Source organism: Benincasa hispida, chromosome 5, assembly GCF_009727055.1.
Source record: "Benincasa hispida cultivar B227 chromosome 5, ASM972705v1, whole genome shotgun sequence".
Classification (NCBI taxonomy): domain Eukaryota; kingdom Viridiplantae; phylum Streptophyta; class Magnoliopsida; order Cucurbitales; family Cucurbitaceae; genus Benincasa; species Benincasa hispida.
Window position 1 is genome coordinate 41545725 of NC_052353.1, and position 23919 is coordinate 41569643.

Sequence of the window (23919 nt, forward strand, 5' to 3'; positions counted from 1 at the left end):
CACCCTGAATCCATGATCCAAGCATTCTGAATGTCTCTGTTGGACATCATCAAAATCTCTGCTGAATCATACCCATCAGTAACATTTGTTGTACTAGAATCCTCTGCATGCTTGCTACTTAATGCTTCCTTGCTCTTATTCAAAGGGCATTTTTTTCTAAAGTGTCCTTCTTTATGACATAGAAAACACTTTTTTGGTTTTCCCCTTTGATTTTGACCTGGATCTCGACTTTTTTCCTTTTTTGTTCTTTTTCTCACTTCTACCTCTGGCCATGAGTAACTCTCTATCCTTGCATTCTTTTTTAATCTTGAGGTTTCTCGTTCTCAAGGCATCCAACACGATATCCATGGATAATAAATCCATATGTAATAGCTGCTTTAACTTCTCAATATGATTCTTGCAAAGAATTCAGAAGAATAACTGTTTGATTTTCATCCGACATCTTCTCATTGATGTTATTGAGATCAACTATAATCTTATAGAATTCATCTAGGTTCTCTTCTAAGCCTTTACTTAAGTCCATTTTATATCCAAAGAATTTCTCCTTTAGATATAATTTATTTGGCAAGAACTTAGTCAAATAAAGACTTTCTAATTTCTTCCATAACTCCGATGTAGTAATAGCCTCATCTACTAGCCTAAGCACCCCATCACAGATACAGAATTATCGTCGAATAGGTCATCTCATCCATATCCTTTTTCAGCTTCTGTAATTGTTGGTGGAAGGTTATTTTCGTCTAAGATTTTGGCTACTTTTATTGTACCATAATAGCTCTAATCTTTTTCCTCCATAACCCAAAATCACCTTTCCCATCAAATTTAACCACTAGACATCGAGTGCCATCTGTCAAATTAAACGCAACAAAAAATTATCCCTGAACAAAGAATATGCCAGCACACACTACCACACACACCCTTCTTGGATCAACTGGAGCTCTGATACCACTTGTGAGAGTTTCTGAACCTAACTTAGATTGCCAAACAGAATGCAAACAATCAGAAGAAATAACAGAACGCAAACAATCAGCAGAAATAAATCGAAAACAGTAAAGAACACCAAGATATATAGTGGTTCGACCAGTTTGGTCTACATCCACTTTGAGAACCAACTTGAATTAATTTTATTAATGAGCAATAAAGGAATTTATAAATTACAGACACGAAATCACCAATCTGTAATTTCAATATCACTAATACCGAAACGAAAGATCCGCACACAACGTCGCCTCTGAAAACTGAGAACAACCCACTGCAAAACAGCTCAAAACAGTGTGCTACCCGCCTCTGACCGACGAACCACCAAACCCAGATCTGCAGCGAACCCACACTCTGAACCGGAACTGACCGGCGTACCGACGCTGAAACCGAAACCTACCGAACACTAGCGGGGAACCGGACAGCCCAGATCGATCTGATCTCCTACCCATCACCACGCTCACGCTGACAGACACACACGGCTGCACGGCTCTCGACTGCTGCTTTCAGTCTCGTGTTCCAGCCGGCGTGGCTCTTCAAGGACGGCTACTGCCCGAAAGACTCAACCCCAGACGGCTGCTGCTTCCTCAGACCGGCGACTACAGCTTCGGATTTTCTTCTTCAGACGGCTTCGACGGACCCTCTCTCAGGCGGCTGTGTTTTTCTCTTCAGCTAAAGAGACACACGAAATTCTGCCCTATTTCGGAGAAAAGGTAAAATTACAAAATTGTCACGGCTCATAATTACAATAATGCCATTGGACTTTTAAATTCACTAAAAATCCAATAAAACCTACTTAAATATCTTGTTATTTTCTACATATATCATATATTTCCAATTCATCATAATTCTTATTATTTTTAGCAATATATTTAAATTTAAAATTAAATAAATATTTATTTTATAAACAATATTAAGTTATGATATATTATTTATTGAGAAAGATAACTTATAAAAATAATATAAATTATATTAATTTTAAAGAAATTCAAATGGATAAAAACTAATATATTATATAAGTTTACTTACGTAAATTAAATCATGCTTCACTAAATCATAACACTTATAATAAAGAGAATATGCATGACTAGTGCATAACCTAAGGTGAGATTTATCTATATGTACATACCATATGACATACAAAAAAATATATACATCAGATGTATAAAACCATGGATTAATAGACCGAGGTGAACCAAAACAAAACTAGAATGAGAAAACAATCTATTTACATTATTCTGTTGAGCAAACCAATTCACAAGCGAACCGGGTCTTGAACCGTCGGGCGAAGCTCCCATCGTGTTGGGGTTTGTGCCCTAAAGTCTCATGTCCTATAGTTTGTAAACAACTTTGTATAAGACCTGACCTCGAAGTGTTAATGGACTTGTCACAGATAGTCTGATCCTGATCATTCATGTAGTGGACATGTGAGCGGGGGCGTCTTATACAAAGAGTTTGTATAAAACCTGATCTCGAAGTGTTAATGTCTCGCCACATAACTCTGTTCATGACTAAAACTTCACTTCACTATGATGACCATAGGTAACATGACCTTAATCCTGAGTGAGTTGGAATTTCTGCCATTGAGGGCAGTCCTTTGATTTGCATGAGTGCGAGTGGCCAGAGCGCCGACTCAAACCTACCACTTTGGGGATTCGTCTGATTTGGGAGCTGGGAACTCAGCTTCACAAGATGGAGTTCACTCCTTCCCCGAAACAGGGATAAGTAGATAAATTGCTCTCTTAAGGGCTGATCACGGGGCTTAAACAATGTGGTGCCACATACCTTCTCATGGCCTAGGAGGTGTTCACACATAGTAGGACTATGTTGTATTGTTCATTAGAGGAATCAGTGGTACTTAAGAAGTAAGATGTAACTACAAGGGCAAAATGTAAATTGGCCTGCTATAATTACGAGCATCTGTGAAGGGTTATTGTATTGATGATTGATTATATCCAATGGACATAGAAATATATCTATGGCAAGAAGAGTTCAACTGTCGGTCTTTAGTGGAATGTCTGGCAGATAATGGATGGTGTATATCGTGACTAAAGAGTTTAGTCAACTATTTACGTACCGTTGGAGTTTCGAGCCATACGTTCAGAAGGTCTCCTTGGTAGCTTGGATACAAGTTGAGAGTCAGTTTTTGGGTCAGTTTGAAATGTTCAAATTGACAAGAGGGAGTTTGATTATATATGATATAATTGAACTAGTTAATTATATATGTTATAATTAACTTTATGTATGAGATATATTAATTTGGAGAAAATAGAATATAAATATGATTTATATCTAGTGGAGGAAAAATACTATAATTAATGTATGATATTAATTCATATGTTATGAATATGATGTGATCACATTCATGGGAAGGTTAAAAGGGAAATGGGACGGCGTCTCTACTGTTTTAATAATGGATGAGTAAGTTGAAAGATCATTTTGAGACATATAAATAGCTCACGATGTGTCAAGCATGAGATGTGCGAAACATTGTGTAAAAAGTGTGTCATCGCTTAGAAAATTTGCACCTATACGATAGTGTCTGCACGCTCACTTACCTATACGATAGTACTAAGCGATTGCTTAACAATTACACCTGCGCGCACTATTTACGAAACGATCATTTACCTTTTCCTAAGTGATCGTTTAGCGCCCGATATTTACTAAACGATCGTATAGAAGATCATTTAGTTTTCCTACACGACCGTTTAGATGATCGCTTCGTTTAGACGATCGCTTACCTTTTTCCTACATGATCGTATACTTCACCTAAACGATCAAGCATTTTGTCTATACGATAGACGAGCTCATCTCCCACTTGCTTGATCGTTGTATACGATCTCTCTTCCTCTTTTCTTTTACCAAATCCGAACAAAACTCACCCTTTGGATTCACACTCCAAGAATACTAAGGGCTATGAGTGGTGGTGTCATCTTCATTTCCTTTTGTTCGTGTGGAGACTATTCGAAGTAGATGATTGGGTTTTAGATTTGCTGTGAAGAAGAAGTCTTCAACTGGTATGATCTCTCAATCTCTTTAGCATTATGAATGCATTTTAGTATATTTGACTGTATATGTGCTAATTTTGTCACAATGAATTGGAAAGATTCGGCTTCGTTTGTAGATACTCTTGAATAAGAGTTCCTTCAGTAATGCCAAGGGTAACGTTGCCCTGTTTCTTCGCCTAGCCTTCAAGCGTTGCACTGAAGCGTCGATCTAGAGCCAAATGCTTCTATTGAGTGGCATTTTCGTAATTTGGTGATTTCTTTGATTTTGTTGCTTTTAGGCTTCATTTTGACTCTTTTATATATATTAATCTTCATTTGCATTATATAATTAAAATAAATACCGTCAACCATATATATCATAGATTTTCAGTTATATCATAATTCTTATTATTTTTAGCAATATATTTAAATTTAAAATTAAATAAATATTTATTTTATAAAAATCTTAAGTTATGATATATTATTTATTGAGGAAGATAATTTATAAAAATAATATAAATTGTATTAATTTTAAAGAAATTCAAATGGATAAAAACTAATATATTATATAAGTTTTAATTATATCAAATTAATTATAAACTAATAAATAGTCATAAAGTCATTCTTGGAACATTATGTAAATTTAAGACATTCCTGAGTAAAAATCCTACAAAACAAACACAGTTATCAAGATATTTCAGATATCTGTAAAAATATTCCTACAAAACAAATATGGTAATCTAAAAATGTGGACATCTATAATTCTTAATATCTATAATTCCAAACATCTAAGATTTCGGTTATTTACCTTTCAAAAAATTAAAAGGCCCTAAAAAGAGTTCAGAAAGAGGTCTTAAAGTAATATTAGTAAGTACTAAATACGACCAAACAGCTTCAGTGCTTGTTATTTGGCGTTCGAAAACACCTGAAGCTGGAAGATTTGAAACAGTTAGGGAATGGGGTAAACCAAAACTAAGACCAAAAGGAGTGAGTCTTTTGAAACGTTGTCGGAATGCGTTTCACTGGTTGGGTTTCACTGGAGGATAGCTTGTGGGTTTGCAGTGGTTGTCGCATAGGTCGCCAACGCAGTTGAGCTTGCTTGTGTCATTGTTCACAATGGCTGTTACTAGAGGGTAGATCGTTAGAGGTCGTTGGGTTAGCGCCTATCGCAGGTCGTCGTCGTTAGTGAGTGGGTTTCATGTTGCTGTTGGTTATCAGAGGATGGAGCCTGATGCCAAAGAAGAAGAACCAACATGCAGTTGAAGGTGGAAGAAACCAAAAGGATGGAGTTGGGCACACAACACTAACTTTTTTAAGTTAGGGTTTCAGACTATTTTACCTAAAATAAAAAGAATAATTAATAATTAACTCTATTTAATTACACTTAATAAATGTTATAAATTAGTGACATTTAAAGATATCATATTTACATAAAAATCTTAATATCTCTATTTTGCTATTTATGACAGTTTTTTTCTTGTCCCTCTCCATTTGACTATAGAAAAGTGTCATGGTAATCGAAATAGTCATCTATTTTGCCAGTATTAAAACTAAATATAAAAACAACTGTTAACTATTTTTTTTAATGTGTTTAGAAAACAAAAATCACTTTACAATTACGTTATTGCCTTGGTAAAATTTAGTCAAAAGCAACTTTTAGAGGTAGGTTTCAGAAAATCTTTGTACTCTTCTAACCATTTTTTAAATTAATTTTTACATTTTATCCTATTCTTTCACATTTAAATTCAAATTTTATCAAAGTTTTCCTTTCCATTACATTTGATATATTTTCCTCATTTCATAATATAATTTCATATTCTATCTCAATATATGTTCTTTTTTTGCAAAGGCTCAATATATGTTCTTTGAAGTTGTCTCCTATATTATAATTTTAATCTAGAATTATAGTTCTTACTTTCTTATACGAAAATCTATTCAATAGAAAAAAATTTTATAATTGTTATTCAAACTGTGTAAATTCTAAAAACAATATTTTTATATTTGAATCCATATTTTGAATTTTGAATTTTAAAATGTAGAATTATATTAAATAAAGATAAAAAATATTTAGAAATGCAATATATCATGTTATAAACTCAATTCAATTTTTTAAAATTATAATATGTATTATGTAATATATTATAAATTATATAATGTTACAAAATTATTATTATAAAAATTGTTAAAGATAAAAATATGCTCATAAATAAACTAAGAACATTTTATTATCAACTAATATTTAGTGGGTAGCTACTACTAGTTTTATAATTTAAAAATATAATATCGAACATATTTTAAGCAGTTGTTTAAGTTATAATCCAATTTATGAATTTATTGTCAAACACATATCTGAAAACATAAAATAACTATTTTTATTGAATTTCTTGTTTTCAAATTTCCATTATTAGATTTCCCACCGAACAAGGCCTAAGTGCTTTTGCATTATTTAAAATTTCTTTTCTTTTGTATGTATTTCTAATGTGTCAAATTAGATTTGAGTACTTAAATGTAATTGAGTTACCCTTGTATTTTTTTTTTTTTTTTTTTGTAAATATCAATTTGTACTCCTAAATTTTAGAGGTTGTATCGTTTAAAATCTTATACAAATAATTTTATCAATTTGAACTTGAATTTTAGTAAATATATCAATTTACACCTGTAAACTTTCATAAGTCAAACAATTTAGACATTCTATTAGATTACTTCATTGATTCTCAAATATGTGTAAAGTTCTTCAAATGTCGGTTTTACAAAATGGACAATTAGAGTAAATGCATTAACGATTCTTAAAGGAAATTATGTTTAAGAGTCAAAGGGCATGTTCGGATTGATTAGAGGAAAAAAAAAATTGAAAGAAGTCATTTTTATTTAAACTTTTTGATAAAAGCTATTTAAATATAATTCGAATGTGTTTCAAAAACTATTTTGAGTGATTGTCAAACACTTAAGTATTTTCTAAAATACTACAAGAATTTTGGGTTTTAATGTCGGTTGGAAAAAGTGAAATCGGATGTATAATGTTAATTTTAAAAAAATGGACCTTTAATGTCGGTTTTAAACCGAAATTGAAAATAGGCTTTAATGTCAGTTTAAAATTGACATTAAAGGTCTAAATTTATTTTTTTTTCTTACTTTATTAAAAAATCTCTTTCATTTCAGTCAAACCTTCTCTCTCCTTTCACTCTCTCTTACCAAACCCTCTCTTCTCGAATTACCAAAGTTGTTGTTGTCCGATCGTTGTCGTCACCGGCGTTGTTTGGGTCTCTGTCATCCAATCATTGTCGTGGGCGTTGTCCAATCGTTTTTGTGGGCGTTGTCGTGGGTCTCTGTCGTCTTCAATAACGGTTCCCGATCGTTGTTGTGGTCTCTGTCATCGGCGTTGGTTGGATCTGTAGATTTGGGTCACCGACATTGGCGGGTCGTCACTGGCATGGTGGAGGTCGTCGTTCGTAGAGTCCATAGATTCCGTCGTGGAGGTGGGTCGCCATCCGTAGATCTGTAGATCTCCTCTGGTCGTCCGTCCATCCAGCTTTTCCGATCCGGTGGGTCTGTAGATTCCGTAGATTCAGAGCTATCTCCCATTCTCTCTTTAGTCATACTCAGTGAGTTATTAGATTACTTTTTCACTGTTTGCTTGCCCTTTCTCTGTGTTGTATTTGCTTTTTCTTTTTTAAGATTTTCATTTTGGTTGATTGCGAAAAATGGATTGAAAATTAAAATTTGTTGATTAAGGTGTTTGTTCGTTGTGTTTCTAATGTCGTGATAATCTAATTTGTTGATTAAGGTGTTTGATTGTTGAAAATTGAAATTTGTTGATGCCATTTCCATCTTTGATTTCGGTTCTCTCTAAGATTCTGTCTACTACTGAAATTGTTATGATCACCAAGTATCACAAAGGCCACAGGATATGTAAAATTTGATATCTTATTTTGTCTATATGGCCAATTCTTTTGTTCTCCATTTTGAAAAATAACTTTTTATGTCTATGATGATCTCATTTTGTTAAGCTTCTGAATTTTAGGATCATAAGATTTCAAGGCATGAGTTGATAAAGAAAGTGAGGCAGATAGTAGGGGACAAGTTGTTGATACATGTAATCAAATCATTCAGGACACAGGTATTCAATCCCTTCTTTTTCCCTTATTCTTTTGCTTTGGAATTCGTTGATTATGTCCATAGAATATGAAAAGAATGGTGTGATTTAATTTAGTTCTCTGCCAATGTAAATGATTGTTAGCTTAGGCATCAACTATAGAGTTATGTCCTTTTTGATTTGGTGTGATATTGTTCACTCAAATAAAGAGAGGAAAGTATTTGTATTGTAATGCAAAATATCTTGTTCACTTTCATATATAATAGCAAGAGGCTGGCCTAGAACTTTTGCATGCTTACCTGCTAAGCTATGTAGAATCTCTACTTTCTATAAGTCTTCATCAATCACTTCTTCTTGTATATATTTGATAATTCCTTTCTTTTTAGCCCATAAAGTTCATCCTCTATTTCTTCCTTTTATAACTATGAGTTTTTAATTAGAAGCCCCGTATGTAAAAGCTATTTGTACATTATTTCATCCTTCAAATGTCAAGTCAGGTTTTAGACAATGTTTTCATCCTTCAAATGTCAAGTCAGGTTTTAGACAATGCCACACTTGTCATGTCCGTCAATCTCTAAGGGAACAGCCTATGAACAAAGCAAGAGCTAAATCATATTGAGTTGTGATGGTAAGGACTTTCAACTTTTAAATATGTTGTTATATATTGGTTGTTGTCATGTTTGTAACCTTTTTCTTAAAATAGTATGGAATTTGATATGTTTTATTATTTAAGTTTAGTGAATTTATGAGAATAATATGAGGATTATAATGGATGTTTTATAATTATTTTAAGTTTTGAGTTGAATTTTTTAATGAGAATAGTGATGAATTATGAGATGATGTTTTATTATTTAAGTTTAGTGAATTTTTAATGAGAGATAATGATGGATTATGCAATGGATGTTTTAAATAGAAAAATGATAATATTTATTGAAAGTTTGCACTAAGGAAATTTTGTTTCAATAAATTGCATGAAAAAGTCTATATTTGATTAAAAAAAACAAAGGCGGAGGAATTTTTTCCCCGCGGAAATCCCCGCGAGGGAATCTCCGCCCTGTTTCCACGTGGGAAAATTCGTGGGGACGGGGATGGCTTTCCTCGTCTCTGCCCGTCCCCCCGTGGATATCTCTAGTGTCCTGAGTCATCCATTTCATCCCACGGCCATCATCTACCGCTTGCAATTCACACCCGGAGAAAAGAGAGGGAGAGGAAGGAGAAAAGAGAGGAAGAGGAAGAAAATGAAATGTGAATTAGTTGGACGAGAATATATGAAAGTATATTATAAGGAGAGAGAGAAAATACTAGATGGGAGAAAGTATGCATGAGAAGAGAGAAATAAATAAATTAAATATTATATATATAATAACACCATAGGGAGACCAATAGATTTGTATTATTTATTTTTTTTTTTGTGTTAAAAAATGAAAGGTGACGATTATTAAACATAATATGTATCTATTCTTTACATCTAAAAATCCCTAAATTTTTATGGAGTTGGGATTTGTCATTTTACAAATTTGGGCCTGCAAAAAGCCCATCTCCCAAACATTGTGCTTTCAAAAGCCTAGCCCATCCCCGAACAACCTCTTTAAGAAGCTCAAAACGTGTCGTAGAGAAAGCGTAAAACGACGGGCAGGGAGAGAAAGAAATTAAATCTGCCTTCACGTTTTACTTCCACCAGTTTCGGTGCCAGATTTCAAAAGGAATAAGGAAGGAAAAAAAAAAAAAAGAAAAAAGAAAAGGAAAAGAAAGAAAACTAACTACAACAAAACAGCCAAAAGGGTTCTTTGAGATATTTACTCAAACGCTCCATCATTCCATTTAAATTTCTTCTGAGATTGCGAAAATTTGATCAGCGGAAATCTTTAGGTAAGAGACTACAATGGAGGAAGAGAAGAACGCCAACTGAGGCGGCTACGGAGCCTCCTAACAAGCAAGTTCAAGAGATTGAATGAAGAAAGCAGAGCAAATGAAGAACCATCTTTCAAAAAGTTAGCGTAGGAGGAGGAGGAGGCTGGCGAGGTTGGATTTCTCTGCGTTTTTCTGTTCCTCAGATCTCCAGAAGCCGCCGAAAGATCTCTCGAAATGTCTATGCCTATTGTGTTGTCTTTATTACTTAGTTCAACGTTGTTGTATTTTGCGTGAATTAGGTTGTGGAAGTTGCCTGGTTATTGAAATTTCTGTTGCTTAGGATCATCAGGCGGTTTTCGTTTCTTAATTGAGAGGTTTAAAGTACTGAATCTATTATTAGTCTATAACGCGTTCTGTGTTTGGCGGGAATTCCGTTTGGTCAGGCATTTTGTTGCGGTGCTGAAATTAGAGATAAAGTCGATTATGTTTTGGTCTGTACATAGTTTAGGAGCCTTGATTACAACTTGTTATGAGTTTTTTTCTTTGTGTAAATCAATGTTCAATTTCAATAACTGACTTTATCAGAACGTTTCATGTGATCTTATTAATTTTGTTGTTATTTATAATTGATAAAGAAGCAATTTTCTGTCATGAGCTCCGTAGTTTGAGTTTTTCTGCGATGTAATTGGGGAACAATTCGTTCTTTTATGATGGTTATCAACGAAAGGAGCAAAATGTTGTTAGTTACCGTTTTTTTTTCTGCGTTCGTGTTGTGTGTGAACAATTGCAGGCTGCTGCTGCTGCTCAGGACAGCTGCTAAAAGCATTGTAGACTTGAACAATGAAGATGAACATTGTGAGCCTTCCAAGGAGAAAAAGAAGTAGAAAGATTCTGCAGCTGAAAGTGAGTGAAGACGAGAATGATAAGCTCCGAAAATCTGCCTTGGATAAATTAGAGAAGGCCAGCGAGGATTCAGTTTTGGCAGGCAAGTTTATATTAAGAATAGGGTTGCACAAGACATAATCTTGTCTTTCGATGGATGAAATTTCTTTGTATTTTTAATTTCCTATGGATTGAACAGACAAATTCTGTATATGATTTATTCTCTTGCACCCACATTGTAAGAACCTAGTGGAATTAATGTTAACTAACTGTGAGAAAGTTCCGCAAATCTGTAGCACACAAACCAAAAACCAATACTAGAGTTAACCTCGAGTAAAACTTAGAGACTGATGGTTTGATTTCTGGTTTTCCATTCCTCAAGGGATCCATGATGATATCACACCATGCTAGTATCCATGCCACAAAATTGCCCAATATAGCTCCTGTTTTTCTTAGCTTTATATATGCCCCTACCTGTCTTCTTGCTTTTAATATCAATGTCATGTTTTTCTCAATCTTTTTTGATATTTTGTTTTCGATTAAATTCAATTACCTTGTCTATTTCCCGAACACCTACTTTTATACCAGGTTGTAAGACATAGGAGAACTATGAATTAACTCAGTCATTTAATGATTATACTAGTGATTGATTAAATGATTATGTGGGACTTGATTCCCCAATGTGATAGCTCTTGCTATCCATTCTGTGTCTTGCAATTTAAGAATTTGGGGGTTGGCAACTTAGTCATCTCTCATTTCATTAATTACAGGCTTAAGGTTCTGGATACTTCTGTGGAGAATATAGCTTCAGGAGCATGGAAAGTCCCTTGGGAAGTGCATTGAGAGGGGCAAGATGATTTCGTTCACAAGTATGTCTATCTTGTTAAATGGTTAGTTTGAAGTTTAAACACATTAAGACAACTTGCAAATGTTTTTCTTGGATGACCATGTGCTGCAGTAGCTCTGAATTGAAATGCATATAAATTTTGCAATTTGTCTAAAGTTGTGATGGCATTAATGTCTTGTTGAGTTTTGGATTGCTTTGATTCAAATGGATAAAAGTTTCCCATGGATAAAGTTCTAATGATAAAGTTAAAAGCTTATTTCGTTTTTGTATCTTGCATTTTAAGCCTTAGTCTCTTTTTCACCTCTTCACTGAGAAAAGTCGTTTCCTTTTCAAAAAAATGATTAAAGTTAAAAGGTTGAATTATGAATGTGCCTCTACTGCACTAACACTCTATCATTCTCGTTGCTTTGTGTTTCTCTCCTTCTTCCCCTTTTAATTTGAATGTTTAAGGAAGTAATATTCTATAGTTGTTCCCTAGGCTTGAGTAATTCAGCTTGCAAATATTGCAGAAAACCATTCAACATCAAGGAAATACCAGCAGCAGCTGTGTTCTGTTGCACCATCATTGTTGGAGGTTGTTATCCCTTATCATTTTCCTTCTCAAATAATGCTCTTTCTTAATTTATCAATTGATAAATTAGTTCTAAACATTAATATATCATTGAATTTAAGTGTAGTACAACCAACACACTGAAACTTAGTGCATGTTCATATGGTCCAGTACTATTTACTTACTATGAAGAAATAATTTTCACTACTTTGACATTACTTGATATAATTAACATTACTATTGAAGAAATAATTTTTCCTACTTTTGACATTACTTGAATAATTAAACTATAGACTATAGATTGCTAACATGAGGCTTACCTCAACTGCCTTAAACACATTTATACCATCAAATTTCAAAGTTAGAGGTTCAAATCTCCACCACCACGTGTTGACTTAAAAAAAAAATCATTTAAACTAGTGTAGGACTAGGATACATTTTGTGGGAAAAAAATTTGTTTCTTATATTAATATTATATAGATAATATTATATATAAGTCTTTTAATTTTTTTTCTTTTCCCTGTAAGCCAAAGTTAAAAGTAGTACAAAAGTTAAGTTAAACTATGTGTTAAAATAACCAAAGAAAAGCTGAAAAATCATTTACTCCAGGACTAGGATACATTTTGGGTACAAAATTTGTTTCTATATATTAATATTATATAGATAATATATATAAGTCTTTTAGTTTTTTTCTTTCTCCTGTAAGCCAAAGTAAAAGTTAGTACCAAAAGTAAGTTAAATAGTTTGTGTTAAAAATAACCAATAGAAAGCTTGAAAAATCAGTTTTACTCCCTTTACACTCACCATCATAATTTAGTTCTTAAAATTTTGTTATTTTTTTCTGATTGAATCCCCGAGAAATAGCTAAATCTGAATTCTGTCTGATTCTTCTTCTCTTTTGACTTCTTAATGATCTGAGATTTTATTTGTGTTACAGAGAGAGGGGAAGGCTCTCACGACCAAAGGGAATGGAAGTTCTTGAGCTCGTTGGGAGGAAAACCATGGATTACTGATTACAGAGACTGGCATTGAATGAGAAGGCCTCTAATGAGAGCGAAAACACATGCCGAGGAGGATCATTTTAGAAGATGATGAAGTGACATTTGATCGATGCTTTTATTATATTGAGGTCCAAACAGTTAGAGGTCACTTTCTAATCTGGGAAGTTAAATAATTATATATTGCGTGCTACTTCTATTTAAACCAAGTTACAACTTTTTTGCAGGAGGTTGGAGGGCCCTGTCCAACCACTAACTTTATTTATATAACCGAAGGAAAGGAAAATATTCTCAGACCAGAAATCTGCTATTATGATGGAAAGCTTAAAACAGGTCCAACAAATTTTTCAGTTTGAGTAATGAAATTTGAAGGCAGCAGTTAAAATCAGGAAAAGGTAAAATTTTAGTAGTTTGGGTGAAGAGGGAAATGATGAGATGAAGAGTTTATATGATTCTAGTGTCAGCAGAGGCTGCTGAAATGGCCGCAGGGTAAAAATTTTCCTTAAAATGCTTATGCCTGAATTTTTATTTCACATTTATTATACTGAACGAAGTTCATGGGACTCTTGTAGTGTATTGCAAATGCCTTAGGGCCCTTAATGGTTTTTTATCACTTGCAGGTATGGAAGTTCCATAGTCGAACTTGCCTGTTATCCCTGGAAAATTAATGCCAAAGACTGTCGACAGATTTAGAATCACTTCATTCGGAAGCATCCACGTGAGATATGCACAGTTTTCTTTTTTTATTATGACACTGTGTGTAAACATTCCAGCTGAGACATTCAGCCATTTAATTTCTATGACACGTTTGTAAGCATTCCAGCTGATATTTAACCTCAGATATGGTGCGGCTGATTATTTGATATAAGTTTATTTATTTGAGCATTTAGCAGAGATCTCAGAAATGTGTTATTTTGCCGGTGTCTCAATTGCTGGTTGCTAGGAAATCCATAATAACAAATGCTAACAAAGTTGAGGATGATGAGGATGATGTAAAAATCCAATGGCCCGAAGATTCTGTTGAAAAAGCAGAAATCTAGATTAAAGCTCTATCCATGGCAGGATATGTAGATGCACTATCCAAAAGCTTCATTACAGGTTGGCCTTCTTTTTTATCATCCGTTTTAATTCTGATTTTACTATCCTCTATTCGCTAATATGAGATGGATTTTCCTCCTCGTTGGCCTGCTTTATCCCTCATACTTGGAGTTTTCTATGTTTATTATGTCTTATTGTAATTTTCGAAACATTAGTCTCTTTTATTTTTGTCATTGAAAAGTCTTGTTATCTTGTTTAGAAGAATAGGCCATGATCTTTCTCGACTAATTGCATACTCAGTATATTTTTCCCTATAATCATTATATCCTGTATTAACTTGATTCTAAGTTTTTTATACTTTGCAAGCTTTTATTAATCTAATAAGCATTACCTCAGAAAAATCTCCGGGACTGCCTTTAGGCTTTCGAAAGAATTGAAGATGGGGAAAGTGGAAATCATTCTTGGATTTCCGATGCTATATCCACGATTCATCCCTTCATCAGATACAAACATTGAAAAATTCTTTTTAGGCTGCATTTTTCTCGTCTTTTTGATATTAAATCCTTTTCTTTTTCTTTTTAAACATGCCTTTCATATTAATTATGATCTGGCTTGTTTAGTTACATACAACCTGAATTCTCAATTGCTCTCTTCAGGCCTTCTGACGTGTCAAAATCTGTATCAAGCTGCCATGAGCACTGCCCCTGCCGAGTTTCACAAAAGTACTCAAACATCAGTACAAGGACAAGGCCAACGCCTTTCTCGAGGTCATCTTCGCCGCCGATCAAACCACAGGCTTTCTGCAAAATCCAGGCACGGCTTCAATACTTTGTCTTATCTTGTTCTCTCAACCTCAATGCCATCTGCTTTGAGAATCGTAACCCCAAACATTTTCGTGAGCATTCCTAGTTACTGTAAATAGTTGCAATGCAGATTGAGTTTGACCCTTACCCGCTTACCGTAAACTTTGTTGCAGCCGGCATCGACATTGAAACTTCATAAATTTGGAGCAAAGGTTTTTTCTATTTGATCCAAGTTCTACTGGTTTATGTTTAACAATTTTTTTAGTGAACAACACTGTCAAGACTTTTTGTGGAAATTGGAGGGAAGAGAAAACAACAATTCTCTTGCCGCTGCCTCTTTTTTTTCTTTTTCCCTTTTTTTCTCAACCCAATATCGGACTCAGGAGAAAAAGTCCAATCATATCAAAACTCAAGAGTTATAGTACAAACACATTATAATTGTAGCTATGCTCATTTTAGCTGTAGTCTTCATTGCTGCGGGAATGAAAGAAATATATCAAAATGGAAACACGGGATTTTCAAACTTTAAGTACTAAATTTTTGTGATAAGGGTATTAATGTTTACCGAAAAAGCAAGGATCTATTTAACTTCCTCTCATTGTCTTCCGAGGTTATGATGTTTGGGGATTAGAGTTGTAAAGTGATACAAGCAAAGTCAATTTAGGGTCAACATGAATTTATAGATTGATTCACATATTAAAACATGTGAAATAATTTGGTCAGAGGGACAAAGCAACAGTCCAATTTAAGTCCAGTTCATAACTAACCTCGATGTTTAGGAAAATAAAAAGATTCATATTCAGTTTTATTATTGATGGATCTAACAACGATATTAGAAAAATAAAAGATCCTTACTCAATTTTTTGTCTTTTTTAACATCAAGTTTGATATAATGGATGGCAAACGACGAATTCTAGTAGAATTGAATTCAAGAGGTTATAAAAATCGATTTTATAAATTTCTTATACAGAGATTAGATCTATATTTTAGAACACATAGTTAACAATTTTAGTTTCATGTTTTGAAATTTATGTTTAGATTCCTTTCAATCTTTTTGTAATGATTTTCACCTTATTTGGAAAAACAAAAAAATACTTAGCTTTCTAGTAAGATTCTGAACAAGGCAAGTTTTGAGTTTTAGTTTTTCATCAGGGTTTTAAGTTTTAGAATGGTACATTTATACCTTTAGCTATAAATAAGTTCATTTATCTTATTATTGGTATGGATAAACATTAATGATAACTTTGTTTGATAATTTTGTTTCTATTTTGTAGAGTTTTTTTTTTTTTTTTTTTCTTTAAACAATATAGTCACCATTTTTTATTGATTTCAAACCTTACACATATATGAAAACTGTTCGAAAGAAATATAGGACATGTTCAAGTGGATTTTTAGACCATTAATTATTATGTTACAAACAAATAACTTGATTTGACCTTAAAAAAGAAGGAAAAGAAAAAGGAACTTGATTTTTTTTCATAACTATTTATTTTTTTAGATTGAAATATTATTTTGGCCTTTTTACTTTGGATTTTTAGTTCCAATTCATGTATATACCTTTCAAATGCCCAAATTAGTATTTATTACTTTTAATAATTAATGTAGTCCCAATGTTATTAGTTTACTATATGTTTTTTTTAGGTATATATTACCATAGTTATCGTAGATTTCCTTTTTAGAAAAGATAGTATATAGTACCATTTCCTTCGATAAATTGTGAAAAGTATCATATATTGCCTATCCTTACATGAAACTTGTTCTTATTATTCAATAGGATAAAAAAATGACTTCAAAAAAATTAAATTTTAAGATTACGAATTGTGTTTCTAAAACATTATTTAAGATTTATCCAGGGGAAGTTGCACCGTATATCCATACTTCCCCATTTCTTTTATTCACAATTTTTTTAAAAAAAAAATATATGTCACGTAGCCACAATCTCATTGGATGCTGATCGGAGTTGCAAAAAAGATGTATGCAGCCGATTGCTCCCTAAGTTTTTTTCTTTTATCAAAAAGTACATTTATGATCGACTATAGTTGAATTGAATCTATCATACATGACTTGTTATTATTACCTTTTTGACGAATATATACCAATTATTTGTTCTCAAATCACTATGAACTTCTAATAAGATTGATTTCAAATCACTTATGTAAACTTCTAATGAATGATTATTTCAAATTCTTATTTTTAAGTAATGATTCTTTCTATATTTATTTATAACTGCGCCATATTTTTTAATTTTCAATTTAGCAAACTAAAAACTTATTTTATTTTATTTTTTTTACTATTAAAGCAACAAAAAATTTTAAATACATTTTAAATCTCGACATTCAGAGAAACAAAAAAATAAATTTAAAATCAATTTTTCTTAACGGTCAAATCGAATCCCAAGGCAGGTTTTCATTTTTTTTGAATAAAGAAACAGGAAAATTTCTTTCGGCACATGGGTTCCTAAAAAAAAGGACTTAATTTTCTCCCGCGGCAAAAGGAAAAAAAAAACCCGAAAAACAAATTTGGTTAACGACAAATCTTCATCTTCTCCCATCAAACCATGTCAATTACCTGCAAATCCGTCCACATTCATTCCTCCTCTCTCCTTTAACAATGGTGATGATCCCACCCAACCATTTCTCCAAACTTACAATTTCATCCTAAACCCTTTCAAGGCATCCATAGAACTCAGCCGCCATGGGAGAAGACCTTGGCCATGGATTCCACCTTCATTCCAACCATTCGAGCACCCGCCCCCAAGCTCGAAAACCTCTCACCCATTAACGAAGAAGTTCCAACCATAGATCTCTCCATCTCCCTCTCTCGCAACCACCCAACAGCTCGTTCTTGAAATAGCCTCTGCCTTGCGCAAACTGGGGTTTCTTCCAGGTAATCACCAGGATTCCTCTCGAGCTTGCACTCGCGCGAAATTAAGAAACAGCCAAGTTGTTTTTTTGATCAGGACAGTTGGAGGAGAAGAGGAAGGTGAAGGAGATGCAGCTAACGCTATGGGGATTCCATGACGTGTGAGAATTACGAAAAAACGTTTAGGGATTGGAAGGAGGTGTTTGATTTCTTGGTTAAGGTATGAGACTTTCATTCCGCTTCACATGACCCAAATGACAGAGAAATTTGAGGGTATTGCTAATCAGTAGGCCCGCAATATCCCCCTGGGTTAGGTACTTGCTTCATTATCTGCTTCAAATATGTTTACCTTGTGTTGGATGAAATGCATACATCAGATTTCATATTTACCCGTAGAAATTTAGTTTCATGTTTTTATTCTATATTTGGATGCTTGAAAGCAGGAAATTAAGGGAATTGTTGTTTGAGTTTGGGAAAACTGGCACACCAAACTGCTTTGTATTAAATTTCCCTGTAAAACTGTGCTCTTGTATTTCTTCTTATGGTTGAAGTGTGAAATTGTTAAAAAGCACTTTTTATCGTATTCAAAATCACTTTGAAACACATTATTTAATCATCTCAAAATTAATTTAATATTTTAATTTAAACAATTTAAGAATGTAATTTTATATTCATTCAAAATTGGTTTTTGAATAATTAAAAACATGTTAAAAGTGATTTTACTATCTAAGAATCACTTCACAAACATCCCTTTGCTCTACTGCCGGGCAGGACTTGTTATTTGTGTTGCCTTATGTCATTAGCGAAATTGACGTGATTGGTTTCTTGAACAGGGAAACATGCGGGACCTATGCAGAGAGTTGGAATTAGCTAGCTCAGTAAGCTACTAGCGTGGCTGATTTTTTCGAGTCTGGGCGTTATCTGTGCTGATGGACTAGAAGGGCTATTTTCAACGACGAGCAGACGAGCTTTGGTTGAGGTTGAATCCCTATCCTGCCATGTCCGTCTCCGGGATCTCGTGCTTGGTGTTTGGCCGTCCCACAAAGACTGCTGGTGCCTGACAATCTGCGCTCAAGATTGGTGGTCTGGAGGGCTGCAAGTGAAGAGAAAATCAGATGAAGAATGGATGTCCTGTCAAAAACCAGTCCCAAATGCATTTATATGTCAACATTTGGTGATGTTGTTCAAGTATGTTGCATTCTATATTTATTACTATGCATTAATGTAGACATGTATGCAATCTCTTCGGCCATAGGTAAAGGAAAGAACACAACATTTTCCAATTGAGCTCAAAAGGTGGCAAAAGAGGGATTCAGAGTTTCCCTTTCTCTATCCAATTTCTTATCATTAGATTTGGTGCTGTGACACCCGGTAAACTTCCTTAGCCTTTCACAAATAGCTTACGACATTAGAACAGGAAAAGACGCTAATAGCAAAGAAACGTGAAATGATTTTCCGTTGCTTAAAACAATGACAATTGCATTCCAACAAGCTCAAACTCGTGTGGTAAATAGATTTTTGTGGCTGAAGAGATTGAAGCATAATCCGACGTTCATGGTTGTGTGTGCAGGTTTGGAGCCAATTGACAATATGAAGTGTGGAGCACAGGCGTGGGTGGTGAATACTGAAGAAAGAAGGTTTTTCTTTTCCATTCTTCTTTCTTATACCAAGCGCCCACCATATGATGGTGAAGCCATTTGGAGGAGCTGTGAATGTGAGCAAAACCCACCAAAGTCACAGAGAATCCAACTTTGGAAAGTTCTTTGCTTCCAGAAACCGCCAGTTGATTTCCAGAAGCAAAAAGTGGAAAAATATTCAAATTGACCATTTTAGGTTGCCTTTTGTGAATTGGGTTAAGCTTTTGTCTTCCATTGCCTTGTATGTTTCAAAAGTAGATTGATCCTTCACCCAATCTTTTATGTAAATATGTTTTGGATTTCTGCATTACTATGTTTTAATAGTTTAACTAGTGCACTTCGATAAGTTATATTAGAACTAGCTTTTATTTGATCTTCGATCTAGTAAAATTTTATTTTACTAGATTATTAAGATGTTAAGGCAACGTGTGTTTGGTTTACCGTCTTAGTGTTTAATTTTTTGAAAACAAGATCATTTCACATATAAGAATTCTGGACAACCGACATTTAAGATAGTATTATAAAAAAGGTCTTTAATGTCGCGTTTTTAAACTGACATTGTACACCCTCTACAATATCGTTTAAAATTGACATTAAAGACCTTTTGTACACTGATCTTCAATGTCGGTTGTCGACCGACATTTAAGCCCTTAATGTCAGTTTTAAACCATCCCTTTTTTTAAATGCCATGTCAAATCCCATTTTTAATGTCGGTCAAAAAGTAAAACGACATTATGTCTTCGTGTTGGGTTGAAAATCAGTCATTATTTTTTTTAAAAAATATAAAAAATTGTCATTGTAATGTGTGCTTGTTTATTTCTTTATCCAAATCAAACTTCATATGCGTTTATATAGCAAATTTCCAACTATCAACCATGAAGTTATACATATATATTTTGCATTGATCAAGTAATACATTACTAAGTTGTTACAAGAATAGCATTCAAATAAATAAATTACAAATGAGTTAAAATGTATAAAAATAAGCTGAAGATAATATGAAAATGTTCTCAACGATGTCTTCCCAAGTTCTTTGATGTCAATTTTTTGGAGCTTAGGGGCTATTCTCCCACCTACAAAGTAGATAAAAAACAACAATTTGAACAAAATAAGAGTAAGAACACTAAAACAATTTGAACAAATAAGTAAATATCAAGGATCATGTTAGCATGCCAAGAAAATAGACTCTAGTTAGGATTAGAATTCTACTTACTAAGTGTTTAAAGGCTTCTCAAAACAATCAAGAAATCAAGTTTTTTTTTTTTAACTTCTTATTTTGAAAAATTTCGACAACATAACAACGTTACCACAACAAAACAGAAAATTTACCTTAACCTGTTCAAAAGAAACAACTTCCAATTAATATTTCACAACCACTTTCTTCAACAGAATACCCAATAATTCTCCAAAAATCGTAATATCAATACTTCATAAACGAATCCAACAAAAACTTCGTTTAAAAACTAACCAACTATATTCAATGACAACTCATGTAAACTAAACAAATACTTATTATAAAGTTCTCAATTCAAACATCTAATTAAGTAACCAACTTAAATTTAAAACCACTTTCAAATTTCAAATATTTTGAAATTAAGAAAAATTTCGCCTTAGGCATCACAGAAACATGACAACATTTTAAATGCTACAGAGACAACAAAGACCTTTAAACTTAGTCTCTGGAAACAGGAATTTGATGGCATCTAAAAAAGTACAAAGAAACTTTCATAAAAGACTTGCACTTACAAGTAAAATGATTCTTGAAGTAGTTGGCATTCCTACAATTCATCCCACTCCAAGGGGTACTCCATTTGGCACACATGGATCTCCTGCCAATCCATTCTTTATCCCATAGTTTGACTTATATTGGTAATTGCATTCACTAATGATCGCAAAGCAAAATCACATATAGTATTCTTTAACTTTTCAATTAAACTCAAAGAGTGCATTTAGAGAAGCATACCATCTCCTTTGATTTGTTTTCAACTCTATTATGTCTTTCACGTAATATACCCAAGAAATAAGATCTCAGGCACAAAAAAGAAAAAAAAAGAGAAAATACCTGTCGACAACAAAAATACCCAGAAGAAGCTAGAAACGCAGAATTAGAAAAATCCATGATGGGAGAGAAGCCATTGGTGGCGCCATATGAGGTTGGTGAAAAACCCATTAAGCCAAAAGCTTCCAAAGCGCTTCAATGCCAGCGCTTCCAGGCTATTCTCTTTGAGATTAAAGCTCCAGGAAAGGAAGAATCAAAATGAACCCGATTGAAAGATGAGGAGAAGAGAAAATATTACTTAGCTTCACAAAATAATAAGGACACAAATACGTTACATAACCAAAGATTATGAGGCTTTACATCTCGATGACAACCTTAGAACAATGTGAATAAAGCTAGCCCCTTGAAGATTCTAATAAACACTCATTAATTAGGTCGGAATGAAGATGGAAAAAATAAAGAAAAAATTCCTTAATGTTTGTCCTGCAAGACTTTCTTTATGGCCAGAAGGTCTCCCCAGTTTCCAATCACTTCACCTAAGAGGAGTATTAAGAAAATTCAAATAGAAGTACAAAACAAAGGAAAGAAAGGAAAGAAGTTTTATTTTGGTTCACAAGCTTGCACAACAGATATAATGATTATAGCAATGGACTTTGAAACAAAATTAAATAAATCTTATTTCTAAGTTTCATGTTGAAGGTTGTTGCTATATAGGAAAATTTGCTTGGGACATAAGATACATCTGCAAATTACTACCAGTGTCGAAGATAGACACGACAAGATAAGTATTCATTCTCCATATCTATCCAAATTTTTGACTAACCATGATGATGAAAAAGAAACATCCCTATTCCCTGATATTAGCAAAAATAGCTAGCATCAGTAGGAATTCTCATTGTGAAGAACAGTTGTTCTTTTGGTCCAAATTTTTTAAGCTTTTCTACATTGACTTCCATAATTATTCATGAATATATTGCGTATTAACTAAATAGAATATTTGAGTTGATTACTTCAAGTACTGGTGAAAGAAAACCAAATCTGACTACAGAAGAACTAAGCCACTCAAAGTTTATAATGAATTTATAGGAATGACAACTGTTTGCGGGGCAATTCATGGCAGAAGACTTAAGAGAATTGTTTACTAAAAGAAGAAACAGAGAAGATTTAAACATTGTTTCCCTACAATGGCTTCATCCAAAAGTAAAAAATTATGTCTTCTTAACTTTTAGGAAGCTTTAGATTTTCCGATTTATGCTCCAATTAAACTACTACTGCTCTAGCAAGAGCCACAAGCTAATCCAAGTCTAGGTAAAACTTTCGCGAAACAAAACAATAGTCAAAGGGTTTAAAGTTTCCAATGATAAGAATAAATTCAGACTACAAACATGATTGCTTCTCAATTTTAGGCCGCTATCACATTATGCACTAATCACTAATCAGAATGTAAAGAAACAAGATCTTGATGAAAAATAAATAAATAAAAGAATACAATAACCCCAAACAAAGTAGATAAGAAGATGAAGAAAATTCACTGCACAAACAAACAATTCAAGAATTAGAAATAAACCAACCTGAAATAAGACTCTCTCACAAAACACTTGAAACACACAAAATCATGTTCTTGTTATAAAAAACCATACAAAAGCTCAAATCATATAATAAAAATCCAAAATATGCCAAAACATAAGCATAAGCATATGAAAAAGGAAAGGAGGAATTAGCATCCAAATCTAAAACTCACATGATCCAATGACGACAAAAATAAGAATCCAAGAAGAATAGGGCCAACAGGGTAGTCCTTTCCCTTCTTTGTAGCAGTCTCAGGCACAACCCCTCTTCAAAATGTTCTTCTTCAAACCATTCCACCTTCCAATCCGCAATGCAGGTTAAACAAGAAAGAACAAAAGACTCGACGATGATAATGAAGAATTAACCTAACCCACAATGCATTCATTTAGACAAATAATGCATAAGCATAAACTACCAAAGGATGACTAAGAAATTCCACTACCATAAACTACTCCTGGAAACATAAAACAACTAAGCTATGACTACCATAACTGCAGGATAGTCACAACAATCCAACACTGAATCTAAATTCAAAACTTAGAACAAATAAACTTTTAAGATAAGCTTTTATAAATACTACATTATACTTGTTATTAATGTTGTTATGAAGTCTCTTTTGTGTTAGATGCACCTTCTCCACTTGTCAACCTTCTTAAAAGGAAAGAAAGGAAAAATGCAGAGATTAATCCCTAAACTAAATTCCAAGTATAAGATCAAAGCAAACTAAAAAAAAAAGAAAAAAGAAGAAAGAAAGGGAAAATGCAATAGGATGACCAATGTAGAATCACAAAAAAAAAAAAAAAAAAAAAAGCGGAGATGGGGGGAACC

The 23919-nt window shown here is 33.4% G+C and overlaps 1 long non-coding RNA gene across 11 annotated transcripts in view; it reads left to right on the forward strand.

Moving 5' to 3' along the window:
• Window positions 1-7093: 7093 nt before the first annotated feature.
• LOC120078649 overlaps window positions 7094-23919 on the forward strand; it is a 21714-nt gene continuing 4888 nt past the window's right edge. Inside the window, exons 1-3 of one of the 11 annotated variants that reach the window (XR_005482060.1) lie at window positions 7094-7564; window positions 7984-8079; window positions 8553-8683. This is a non-coding gene — a long non-coding RNA (uncharacterized LOC120078649). The remainder of the gene's footprint in view (window positions 7565-7983; window positions 8080-8552; window positions 8684-23919) is intronic. The other 10 variants (XR_005482061.1, XR_005482062.1, XR_005482063.1 and 7 more) reach the window with 10 other exon arrangements.